This window comes from Theobroma cacao, chromosome 5 (genome assembly GCF_053813885.1).
Source record: "Theobroma cacao isolate CCN51 chromosome 5, ASM5381388v1, whole genome shotgun sequence".
NCBI classification, from domain to species: Eukaryota; Viridiplantae; Streptophyta; class Magnoliopsida; order Malvales; family Malvaceae; genus Theobroma; species Theobroma cacao.
The window spans coordinates 42,486,038-42,497,791 of NC_142643.1; the positions used below are offsets into that span (position 1 = coordinate 42,486,038).

An 11,754-nucleotide genomic window follows, 5' to 3' on the forward strand; every position below is an offset into this window, starting at 1 on the left:
CTGTTTACTCACTGGGATTATAAAATCTCACCCCTTCTTCCTATACATTTTTCAGGCTCAGGACAGCTTGTAGATAGTCGAGTAGGACAAGAACTAAGCTCGGAACTGCATTATAGAAAGTAAGAGTTCACAGTCTTACATCCTATTGGTTAATTTGAGCCCACGTGTCATTGCATATCAAAACTTATATTTTGGTTATCTGTATTTCTATTCATACAATTTTTACTTTACTTTCATGTGCGAAAAATTATTTACGAATATTTCTATAAAAATTTATTTTATGAGAAAATAGAATATTTTATTGATTATTTTTGAATAGTACTAGTTGTTAACAATTTACTTTCAAATGAACGTTTTAGATACTTATTTTGTTTTTAAATCATTAAATATATATTTTTTGCTTACCTACTACATTTTTAGCTAGTTTTGAGATTTTTGACGAAAAATTACGAAAATGCCCCTATGAGCAAAAAAATAATATGTTATTGTTCTTATTTGAAAATGACTTATGATTTTTTTAAATGCGAGATTTAATAATTGTTGCTCACCGGAGAGATGCAGAAGTTGATGCTAAGCCTTGCAGGGTTTCGATCGGCATTCAGGGTGAAGAATGTCTGTCGAGGCCTTGCGGCGGTTGTCACGAGCTCGATGGGGAGTTTCGGGTCGTGACAGGTTTATTGTGCTATATAGTATTTACTTACACAAGTGTCATAGGATATATAACTATCAGACATGCGGATCTCGACTTTTTAATTTTGAGTGGAGCAAACTAATATTGTGAAATAATAAATCTTATTATTTTTTTCACTAAAATATATTAAGTTTATTAAAAATTTTTGAAAATTATATCCAAATATTTGACTCATTGTGTCACGACCTGGTACACCCCTCGAGCCCGTGACAACTGTCGCGGTGTCTCGGTAGACACTCATTTGCCCAGAATGTTAACTCGAAACCCTGCAAGGCTTTACTATCAGTTTTCTGTTCCCTTGTGAGCAACCATTGTCAAATATCGTGTTCTAAAAGATTTTAAGGCGTTTCCAACTTAAAACAAATAAAATGTTAGTTTTCGTCTCACAGGGATATTTTGGTTATTTTTCTCAAAAATTTTGAAACTGGCTAAAATGTAATATTGTCAAACCCTGTTTTATAAAATAATTTCGACGTCATTTACATGCTCAATAAAATGGTTACATATTTAGGAAGTTTGAGAAAATCGTTGAAAGACGATATTGCCCCTAAAATGAGTGCTTATCGGGACGTCGCGACGGTTGTCACGGGCCCGATGGGAGTTCCGGGTCGTGACAAATATACAAGTACAAAAGACATAATTCATAATCAAAATGAGTTTAAAAGTCTAAAATCTTCATTTAAAACGAAATTATTGTTATTTGAATATAATAAAAAAATAAAAGAAATATTAAGTAAAATATTCTATTTTCTTATAAAACAATATTTATAGAGTTATACATAAATAATTTTTGTATCGTAAAAACTAAATAAATTTATACATACTGCAATACAGTAAGCCAAAATATTTAATTTAATTTACAATAACAAGAGGGTTCCCGAATAAACAAAAGTAAATAGGACTGTGAACCTCCAGTTTAGAAAATGCAGATCCCTCGGTAGTCCTCGATGAGGTCAGCTATCTACAGTCTATACTAAACCTGAAATGGGTGGAAATGAGGGTGGTGAGATTATAAATCCCAATGAGTAAACAGACATCATCATAAACATCTAGAGTTGAGTACATGGAGACAATAAAGTAAATCATCATAAACTGGGTTATAGCATTAGAACACATTTTGTTCAAAACACGTAAAGAGGCTTATGAATCTTATAAAAACTAGGCTTGTGCCATAAATCCATTCTCGGGGACACCTTGGCCGAGGCATCCTACCGAGATCGCCAAGGCTATTAAAATTCACATTTCACATAAATCATGTTTTTGTTTTGAAAACATAGTCGTTCCTTGGCGTTGGTTGAGCTCCCCTTCACGTGGTGGTTTAACGTGAAGTGAACCCTAAACTTTACCCCAGGAGATACCCTACGCGCCTCTTTGTTCGAGGTAAGAATATAATGGGGTTTACCGTATCCCTCTAATAGGCTGGTCCACAAAAACCCCCTACTGCAGTGATTAATCAATATATAATCCACCATATAATAAAACTTAATAACATGATATGACAATTTTGTAATTCGCAGTCTTTTAAGGCAACCAAACAATTCGCATTTCAATACAATTGCCAACTAGCCAATCATGCCCGATTTATCATAAGTCAATCAATTTAAACAATCAAATTGCCACAATTAACAGTCTCCGTGTACTCTATTTTTCAAAATCATTATTAATTCCAAAACAATTTATAAATTAATTTCATTGAAACTCATTTATTCATAAAATATGAAAATTTACCTTTTTAAATTCCTTTTTTCATAGAATTCATGAAATCATCTAAAAACCACCCTAGATAATTAAAATGACAGTAAGTTTACTCACAATGTCTAGAATGCAGACTTTCGAAGCACTCTGTCTATTGGTCCTTGGATGCAATTTCTTTGCCTTTATCGGAGGACTCACCACCTTGACACAGTACAAAATCGAGAATTTCACTAAATTGGTACTAAATCAAAATTAAACTAATTTAGACTACCAATGCATGATATGGAATGCAAAAATGCACTAGTAACTATATAAACCCGGTATTGGCCTAATTCGTCTTATCACCCAATTAAATTCTTAACGCGTCCGTTTAAACTCCAATTTAATTTTTTTCAGTTTTTATACCACAATTGCACCCAAATTGACTCAATGTCCCTCAGTATAGTGCAAATTATCAGTCCCGATAGTAAATTAAGAAAATACCCCTAGTGGGTAAAAATTCATATTTTTGCTCCGAAAATTCTCATTATTTTTCTAGGCTCATAATTCATCATTCCTTAACCAATTCTCCTAGAATAAAAATCAAAATCATCCTCACTCACTACATGGTAAATTCGGCCATTAATGGTTGTGGGAGAAAATAAATTCTTTTCTTATTGTTTTGTTTCTAAATATGCTAAACTAACTAAAAACACTAACATAAATTAAAATCAAATAAATCCAACAACTTTCTCTCTCCTAACCCATTTTGATCAGCCAACAATTCATCATAAAAACATGCAATTTAAGCATGGAAAATGAAGAGAAATGCTTAAGGAAAATATATTTCAAGCTTAAGTTGAAAAATCCTACCTTTTTCACTTGTTTTCCTTGATTTTCCACACTTTTTCTCTTGAAATTCCTCACCTAGGTTTTGCTTTTCCTTTCTTTCCCTCTCTTCCTTGCTTGGCCGAATATTTGGGGAATAATGTGCTGATTTGTGCTGATTTTTAAGTTAAATAATAAAATATCCTAAGCTTGACATATGGCATTTTCTAATTGGTCCATTTTTAAAACTTTCAAAATTTAAACCTTTTATCTCCACCACATGATTAGTCAAAGGTCAAAAATCAGAATAAAGGAAGACCATGTGCTGGAAAAAATATCCTGGTGGTGGAAAATTACAATTTTGCCCCTGGGGTGGCAAAATTACCATTTTACCCTTATACTCCAAATTATACTGAAATTAAAATTTTTCACTTCTAAACCTCAAATCATACTCCATTAAGTCAAATTATACTCCACTAAGTCAACTGGGGCCAAAAAAATCTTTTCTAAAATTTTCATTTTGTCCCTAAGTGGCAAATGACCATTTTGCCCCTAGATAGTGAAAATTCCGATTTGACTCCAAATTGATCCTCAAGCTCCGAATTACCATTTTGAGTCATCTTTGGACTGTGACGCTCTTAATCTCACCTTAAAAGTCTTATTTGATCTAGTTTGAGGATTAAATCTGTCACAACCCGAAACTCCCATCGAGCCCGTGACAACCGCTGCGACGTCCCGATAGGCACTCATTACCCCAAATGCCGATCGGAACCCCGCAAGGCTTAGCATCAGCTTTCGCATATCCCCGGTGAGCGACAGTTATTAAATCTTGCATTTCAGGAAATCATAATTCATTTCCAAATCAAATCAATAAAATATTATTTTTTGGCTCATAGGGCATTTTCGTCATTTTTCCTTGAAAATACCAAAACCCGCCAAAAACATAGTGTAAAAGCAAAATATGTTCATACATATTTTAAATCAAATAACTAAATTATAAAATTACTTTTACAATGACACGTGGGCCCCCAACTAACCAATAAGATGCGAGTCTGTGAACCTATAATTTTGTCAATGCAAGGCTAACTGAAGTCCTTGATACAATCGACTATCTACCGGCTATCTCAAACCTGAAATGTGGGGAATCGAGGGTGGTGAGATTATAAAATCTCAGTGAGTAAACAGACACCATCTAAACTATCTAAAGGCGAGTAAATGGAGACAATTAAAAAATAATTAACTTCAACAAATTTTTCACATCACGAATATTCATTTCAACCAAATAATCAATATGGCTCGTGAATTACTCAAAACTTGGCTCATGCCAAATCTTGTACTCGGTGACACCTGGACCAGGGGTATCCAACCAAGCTTGTCAAGGCTGTTAAAAATTCATATTTCGCATAAATCATATTTTTATTTTGAAACATAGTCGTTTCTTGACGTTGGCTGAGTCTCACTCTCACGCGGTGGTCCACGTGAAGTGCACTCAAAAAGCCCACCTCAGGAGATACCCTACGCGCCTCTACGATCGAGGTGAGAATATAAAGGAGTTTACCGTGCCCCTCTAATAGGTTGGCCCACGGAACCCCCCACCACTGCAGTAGCTAATCTTTTATCTACCACCTAATTTATAAAATCTTTTTCTGCATGACATGGCAATTTATCGCAACCTAGCCTCTCAAGGCTAAATACACAGTACAAATAATTCTAACACCAAAATCAGTTTAGCCATTCATGCTCATTTATTGTCATAACCCATTCAATTTAAAACCATAAATTTACAACACAAGCAGGCAGTCTCCAATTACTCTATTTTCAAAACCAGTATTCGATTTTTCAGAAAATTTATAAAATCATTTTATAAAATCATTTTATAAAATCACAATTTCTCTTAAAACATAGCAATTTACCATTTAAACCCATTTTCCATAAAATCACACAATTGTATAAAACCACTCTAGATAATTAAGACGATAATAAGTTTACTCACAGTTTTCGAAAACTAAATTCGGGTACTCCAACTATTACTCCTCGGGTGTGATTTCTTTGCCATTGCCAGAGGATTCGCCACCTTGACAAATTGCACAATTAAGAGGTTTACTACTTTGGTACTAAACCAAAATAAACTAATTTATACTACTAATGCATAATATGAAGTGCAAAATGTCTAAATTTTACCTAAACGAGATGTTAGCCTATTTCGGTCTTTTATCCAATAAATCGATATACGCGTCCGTTTAAACTCCAAATTAATTTTTTTCAATTTCTATACCTCAATTGCACCCAAATTGACTTAATGTTCCTCAGTGTTGTGCAAATTATCAGTCCCGATAGCAAATTATGAAAATACCCCTAGTGGGTAAAAATTCGTATTTTTGCTCCGAAAATTTCCATTATTTTTCTAGGCTCATATTTCGTCATTATTCATCATAATTCCTCAAATAAACATCAAGATCAGCAGCCAATATTCCCCTAGAAAATTCAGCATAATGGGTTTTAATGGGAGAAAATTATTTCTCTAGCTTATTTTTGCTATATTTCAATATAACCTAACTAAAATCACTTAATTCAATTAAAATCAACCAAAACTCAAGTTCAAAACTCATCCATGGAGGTTTGGCCAGCATGGGTGTCCATACCCACTTTCTAATTTTGCATGGAAATGAGAAAAAAAATGTATAGGTAGTGAAAAGCACAAGGAAAATCAATGAAATTTACCTTTTTAATGCTTGATTTCTTGATTTCTCTTTATTTTTCCCAAAATTTTCAGCTAGGGTTCTTATTTCTTTTCCCCCTTTTTCTCTCCTGGTTTGGACAGCTGAAGAAGATGAGAATTCTGGAATTTTGACATTTTTAAAGGCTAAAATAATATAATATTATTTTATTCATTTTTTTGTTTTATTAATTCCTTAAATTCTAGCCATCCATTTTATTTCTAAATTTTCACCATACACTTGTCCCACATATCCATAGCTTAGATAAAATTCTCAGACTTATCCAAAGTCTTGGTGGAGTAATTTTTTTGAAATTACACTTTTCCCCCCGTAAAAGTCCAAAATTACATTTTTGCCCCAAAAACTGAAAAATTGCCCATAGACATATTTTTCATCCCTTATACTCATACCATTCTCCAAATTGTCAAATGTGATCTAAATTCTCTCAAAATCTCAAATTTTGTCCGCAAATAGAAAAATTACGATTTTGCCCCTACACTCCAGAAATAACCGAAATTAAACTTTTTCATTGTCAAACCCTCAAATTTTACTCCAATACTCAAATCATACTCCAATAAGTTAAATGGGGCCAAAAAAATCTTTTCTCAAAATTTTCATTTTGTCCCTAGGTGGCAAATGACCATTTTGCCCCTAGATAGTGAAAATTTCGGTTTGACTCCAATTGATCCTCAAATTTCGAATTACCATTTTGAGTCATCCTTAAACTGTGAAACTCTTAATTTCACCTCAAAATGGACACAGTGACTGGCAAAAGGCAGAAAGAAGGGAAACAAGCGGGTTGATCATGATGGTGTGGTAAAGTCAAGTAGGGCCAATGATAGTGAAACTACCCCAATGTCGTTAACTCAGTGCATTGTACTGTTTTGCATTAATTAACTTTTTTAAAATAAATTACAAGATATTTTACTATATAAATATTTTCCATTTCATCAAATTTCTTCCATTTCAACCTTCATATTCAAATTCAAAATTTTTAAATTAAAGTCTTAATTTCTAACTATTAGAATCAAATTTTATAGATTATCAATTCTATTAACAAATTATAAAGTTATCTGAAGAAGAAATCGACATCATGTATGTTGCTTTGGTTTTAAATCATTGGGTTTCTCACTAATTAAAAATATGTAAAAATTATCAAAGTAATACTTGTACTTTATTTAATGGTATGTTTTAAATTAACTATATATTTAATGAAGAGACAAATATTTAAGTTTCAAGGTAACTATAAACTTAAACAAGAAATAAAGTCTAGGTACTTGTATAATGATAATGATCACAAGTCACCTTTCTTATAAGAGATAGTCATCTCAAACTCAAGTTGTCTTTCCCTCAAAAGTTATTTTTGTTATATATAGAAATTAAATGAACATTGAGTTACATAATAGAACTTGTTTTTTATTATTATTTTATAATGTTTTTTCAAAAGTTTAAACATAGACCTTGAAGTTAAAATTTTATGATATTATTGAAAAAATTGATTCAATTGATAAGATTATTTGTTACGTAAGTGACCAATTTAAGTGAAAAGTTGAAAATTCATTGGAAAAGGGCATTTTTAACAAATTTCTGATAAAATAATTTATAAAAAATTTCATCAAAAAAATTCAATCAGCAATAACATTCGATCGGTACTTTTATAAATATCTTAAATAATCAAATTTTGATTCTGCCTTTCAAAAAAAATAGTATTTTGTCGAAACAAAATATCTAACGGAAAACATCCCTACATCCATTGAAAATGAATAAAATAATCATTTAACTAATGCTGAAAATCTGTTGAAAAAGTATCAAAAAATTTGTCAAAAAAGTTAAAAATTTATTGAAAAAAGATTCAAAATCTGTCAAAAAAAGCACTCAAATTCGTTGAAAAAAAAAGTCCAATTACGTAGGAAATGTGCCCTAATATGTCGAAAAATAATCCTAATTTTGTGTGAATTGAGCTTAATTTTCTCTAAATTATTACAAGTATATATTTATATTTAATTTAAATTAAATTTAAAATTAATGATTTACTTAAATAATGTATTCAAAATGCAATGGAATATTCATTAATCTTATTTGTATAAAACAAAATAATCCACAGAATACTTGTTACAAAAATAAAATTAAAATGTAAAAATTCAATAATGCAAAGCATGAAGATGTGCATCATCTCCCATGTTGGTAGTTTTCCGTTCGGAGATTAGTGTGTTTTTGTTGTGCATTTTGTTATCTGTGAAAGTTATTCTAAAAGCGTACTATAGTGATGTTGCTATTTTTATATATGTGGTAAGTTGGTCTCTATTAGGTCTCTCTCATTCTTTTCACTCCCTCTATTAGATCATTTCTGTTGTATCCATAACAAAACCAGCAGTTGAGAGGAAGGGATAGAAATGGAGAAAAATGTAGAAGAATATACTCTCAAATTAAAATAGTTAACAAAGAAATTTATAGATATATTAGTCTGTCCTTTAATCTTATTTAGTTGGTATTTACAAGGTAATAATTTTTCTGAATCATGTTTAATATGATTTATTTCTTATATAAATATTGTAAATAATTAAAAAAATGTGGGACGATATATGTATTTTCCAAAAAAGAGAAAGAAAAGACCAAGTGATTTGTTATCTTGTTAAGGGATTTATGTACAACTATATGTATTCTTTTTTCATGAATTTCGTCAAAAAGTTAATGCATTTGTTAGTAAGCGACCAGCTGCTATAGTGAGAGACAATTAACTGCTTTTATAAATTAAAAAATTCATGTATAATCCAATGGTAATCATGGAGTTTGTATATTGTATTATTATAAGAATAATAATGAAGTTGGTATGTGTAATTTTTTCTTATGAATAATGGATTATACCGGAGCAATTGCAATTCACTGGCTTGATCTTATAGACTAAAACATTGTTGCCAATCTACTGCTATATATTGTCAAGATTTGGACATTAGTTATTTGAGTCACCCTAGAACTAAACTATTTTTTTATAAAATTGAAAAAAATTCATGAAACACATTACAATGAAAAAGAATTATTTATAGAAAATTAGTGATCACTCTTTTTGTTATGTGTGAAAATTATCCTAAAAGCATTATAGTAGTCTTGCTATCTTATATATGTGGTAATTAAGTTGGTCTCTATTAGGACTCTCTCATTCTTTTCACTCCCTCTACATGCTCTTGCCTCAGCTACCTTCTCTCTCTATTCTACATTTATTTATTAATAAGATGGCATTCTTTTTAATAATTTATTTTTATAAAATGTGACCAATTATTTTGTTGAAAAGAAAAAACAACATATGCAATTCAAGAAATCAATATATGAAAAATAGATTCTTGCAATAATGATTTCCTGAAATTAACTATAAGCTTGTTCTTAAGTCAAAACCGAGTAGCCGCAACGGCCTTATTAAATAATATATATTAATCGTTGAATTAAAGTATTCAAGTAGTGTGATATCTGAATAATTAGTTACCTTAAATTAGAGTTTATTAATTTGATCTTTTAAATAAAACATAACTGCCAGTTAAATACAATTTATTTTTACTTTTTTTCATGAATGTTTAATAAATTTTAATTTTCCAATTAATTAAGATAATTCAATCAATTCTCGATGATGTGGCATAAATCTGGGCATGAGGCACCAAAATGGGGCAAAAGATTTTCATTCCTCCCTAGACTCTTAGTGATGTGAAAATGTTGAATAGTTGTAGCTTTTTTTAACCAAAGAGAAATCCTACATAGAATAGATCTATCTATCTATATATATATATAATTTAAGTTTTGATTCTAAACTTGTAAATCGATCTGCCTCTTAAAGAGGAGATGGCCAAAGGGCACCATCAAGTAAAAAATGGCATATCTTGGAAGAGTAAAAAACTATGCCCTCATTTTCTATTTTAATGAAAATTTTCTGCTATCATTTGTGTTGCTTTGTCCCTATTCAAAACAAAAGAATAAACTTTAAAATTTTATAAAAAAGATAAAATAAAAATAAAGAGAATAAAGCGAAATTCTTTTCTTTGTTCTTTTATATATGTTTATCTCTTTTTGTTTTATCTTGTAGCTATTTCTTAGTATGAATTTAATGTGTAAATATTGCTAAAATCAGATTTTAATTAATATGAGTAAAACTTGGGTTACCTGATGATTGAATACGTTATTTTTCATTTCCTAATAATCTACAACTCTGCATAAAACTTGCATTCTTTCTATTGTTGTGCATAATTAATTAAAAATCTGAGACACACACCATATATAGCCTTATCTTTGCATATATAAAATAGAACCGTCGTTTTTCTGCCATCTCAGACACACACCTACATAGAGACAGAGAGATAAGAAAATTTTGGGCATGCACATCCCCTGGCCTTAAATGAAAAGCACAGCAATCAGAGTGAAGAAGCTAACTGCTCAAGCTGTGGGGAGGTACTGGTGTGGGGTCCAAGTTCTACCTGTGCGAGTGTGGCTTTTACCTCCATAAGAATTGTGCCGAGGCATCATTGGAGATTAATCACCCTTTTCATCACAAGCACCCTTTTGTTCTTATGCCAACCCCACCGTATAGTGGAAGATGTTCTTCGTGACTTTTGCGGCAAAACTTTTAAGATGTTTGTTTATCACTGCTCCTGATGAGAATTAGATTTTCACATCAAATGTGCTTTATTTTCATGCAACATTGCCGAAAAATTTTTTGGAGACCTTGAACTCATAGCCCATCCATGGATCTCCACTAATGAAGAACTTGAAAGTGCTAAGTGCTTCGGATGTTGGAAACCGTTATCAGAATCTGAATACTTTTCTCTTGATTATTGTGGATTTAATCTACACAAGAGATGTGCTGAATTATCTACTGAAAACAATCACTTTTCTCACCGATAACATCCTCTTGTTCTACAATTCAATTATGAACGTTTCTCTTGCAATCTATGCCAACAAATAGAATGTGGGGGTTTTGTTTGTTGTTGTCCACCATGCAAGTTTGCCCTTGACATTAAATGTGCTAAGTTACTTTCTGAAATCAATCACCTCTGTCATCGCAAACACCCTCTTATTCTACAGTTTAATAGTGAAAATCTCTCTTGCAAGATATGCGTAGAATCCAGTAAAGAATTCATTTATTGTTGTTGATCTTGCAAGATTGGCCTTCACATTGAATGTGTGTCACCACCACCTACCATTAAAGGGAAAAGTCATCGACACCCATTCACCTTGTTTTGGAGACCAGAATCCTTCATTTGTGATGCATGTGGCCTTGAGGAGAATGTTGCATATGCTCTACATGCAGTATTATAGTCCATAAAAAATACATTTCTTTGCCACGCATCATCAAAGCACTGTCACATCGCCATCCAATTTTCCACACCTAGTTCCTTCATTAACATGAGTTTAAAAGCTTGGATTGTAGAATTTGCCATAACAATGTGAATATAACATTCAAAAACAATGTGAATATAGAGCACGGGAGTAGTTTGGATTGCAAGTATATTGTTCACGTGAATTGTGTTATAGACAGAAAAGGATGGTATTATATAGTTGTAGTAGATAAGAAAGATAAGAAGCCCTTATTGTTGACTAATATATCGATTGATTCTATCACTTGTGTTGTTGAGAGGAATTAATGAAGCTGGAGAAGCCACAAAGATAAAACATTTCAGCCATGTTCATGACTTAATATTAAGCAACATGATCATTGAAGATTATAAAAGTTGTGATGGTTGCATGTTATCCATCTCAACTTCGTTTCACTATTGCTTACAGTGTGATTTCTTTCTCCATAAAACATGTGCTGCATTGCCTCAGAAGACAGGACTTTGCTCTGAATCGTGTGCCAAAGCACTG

General features: G+C 31.6%; 1 long non-coding RNA gene and 1 pseudogene across 1 annotated transcript; one reads left to right on the plus strand and one right to left on the minus strand.

Annotated features, from left to right (window-relative positions):
* Positions 1-1,489: 1,489 nt before the first annotated feature.
* On the minus strand, positions 1,490-6,005 carry LOC148762941 (uncharacterized). The gene is made up of 3 exons (XR_016026147.1): positions 5,915-6,005; positions 5,187-5,267; positions 1,490-1,670 (listed from the first exon to the last, which is right to left on the minus strand). It is a non-coding gene; the product is annotated as an uncharacterized LOC148762941 (long non-coding RNA).
* Positions 6,006-6,662: 657 nt separating this feature from the next.
* Positions 6,663-11,534, plus strand: LOC148762942 (uncharacterized; annotated as a pseudogene).
* Positions 11,535-11,754: the final 220 nt, after the last annotated feature.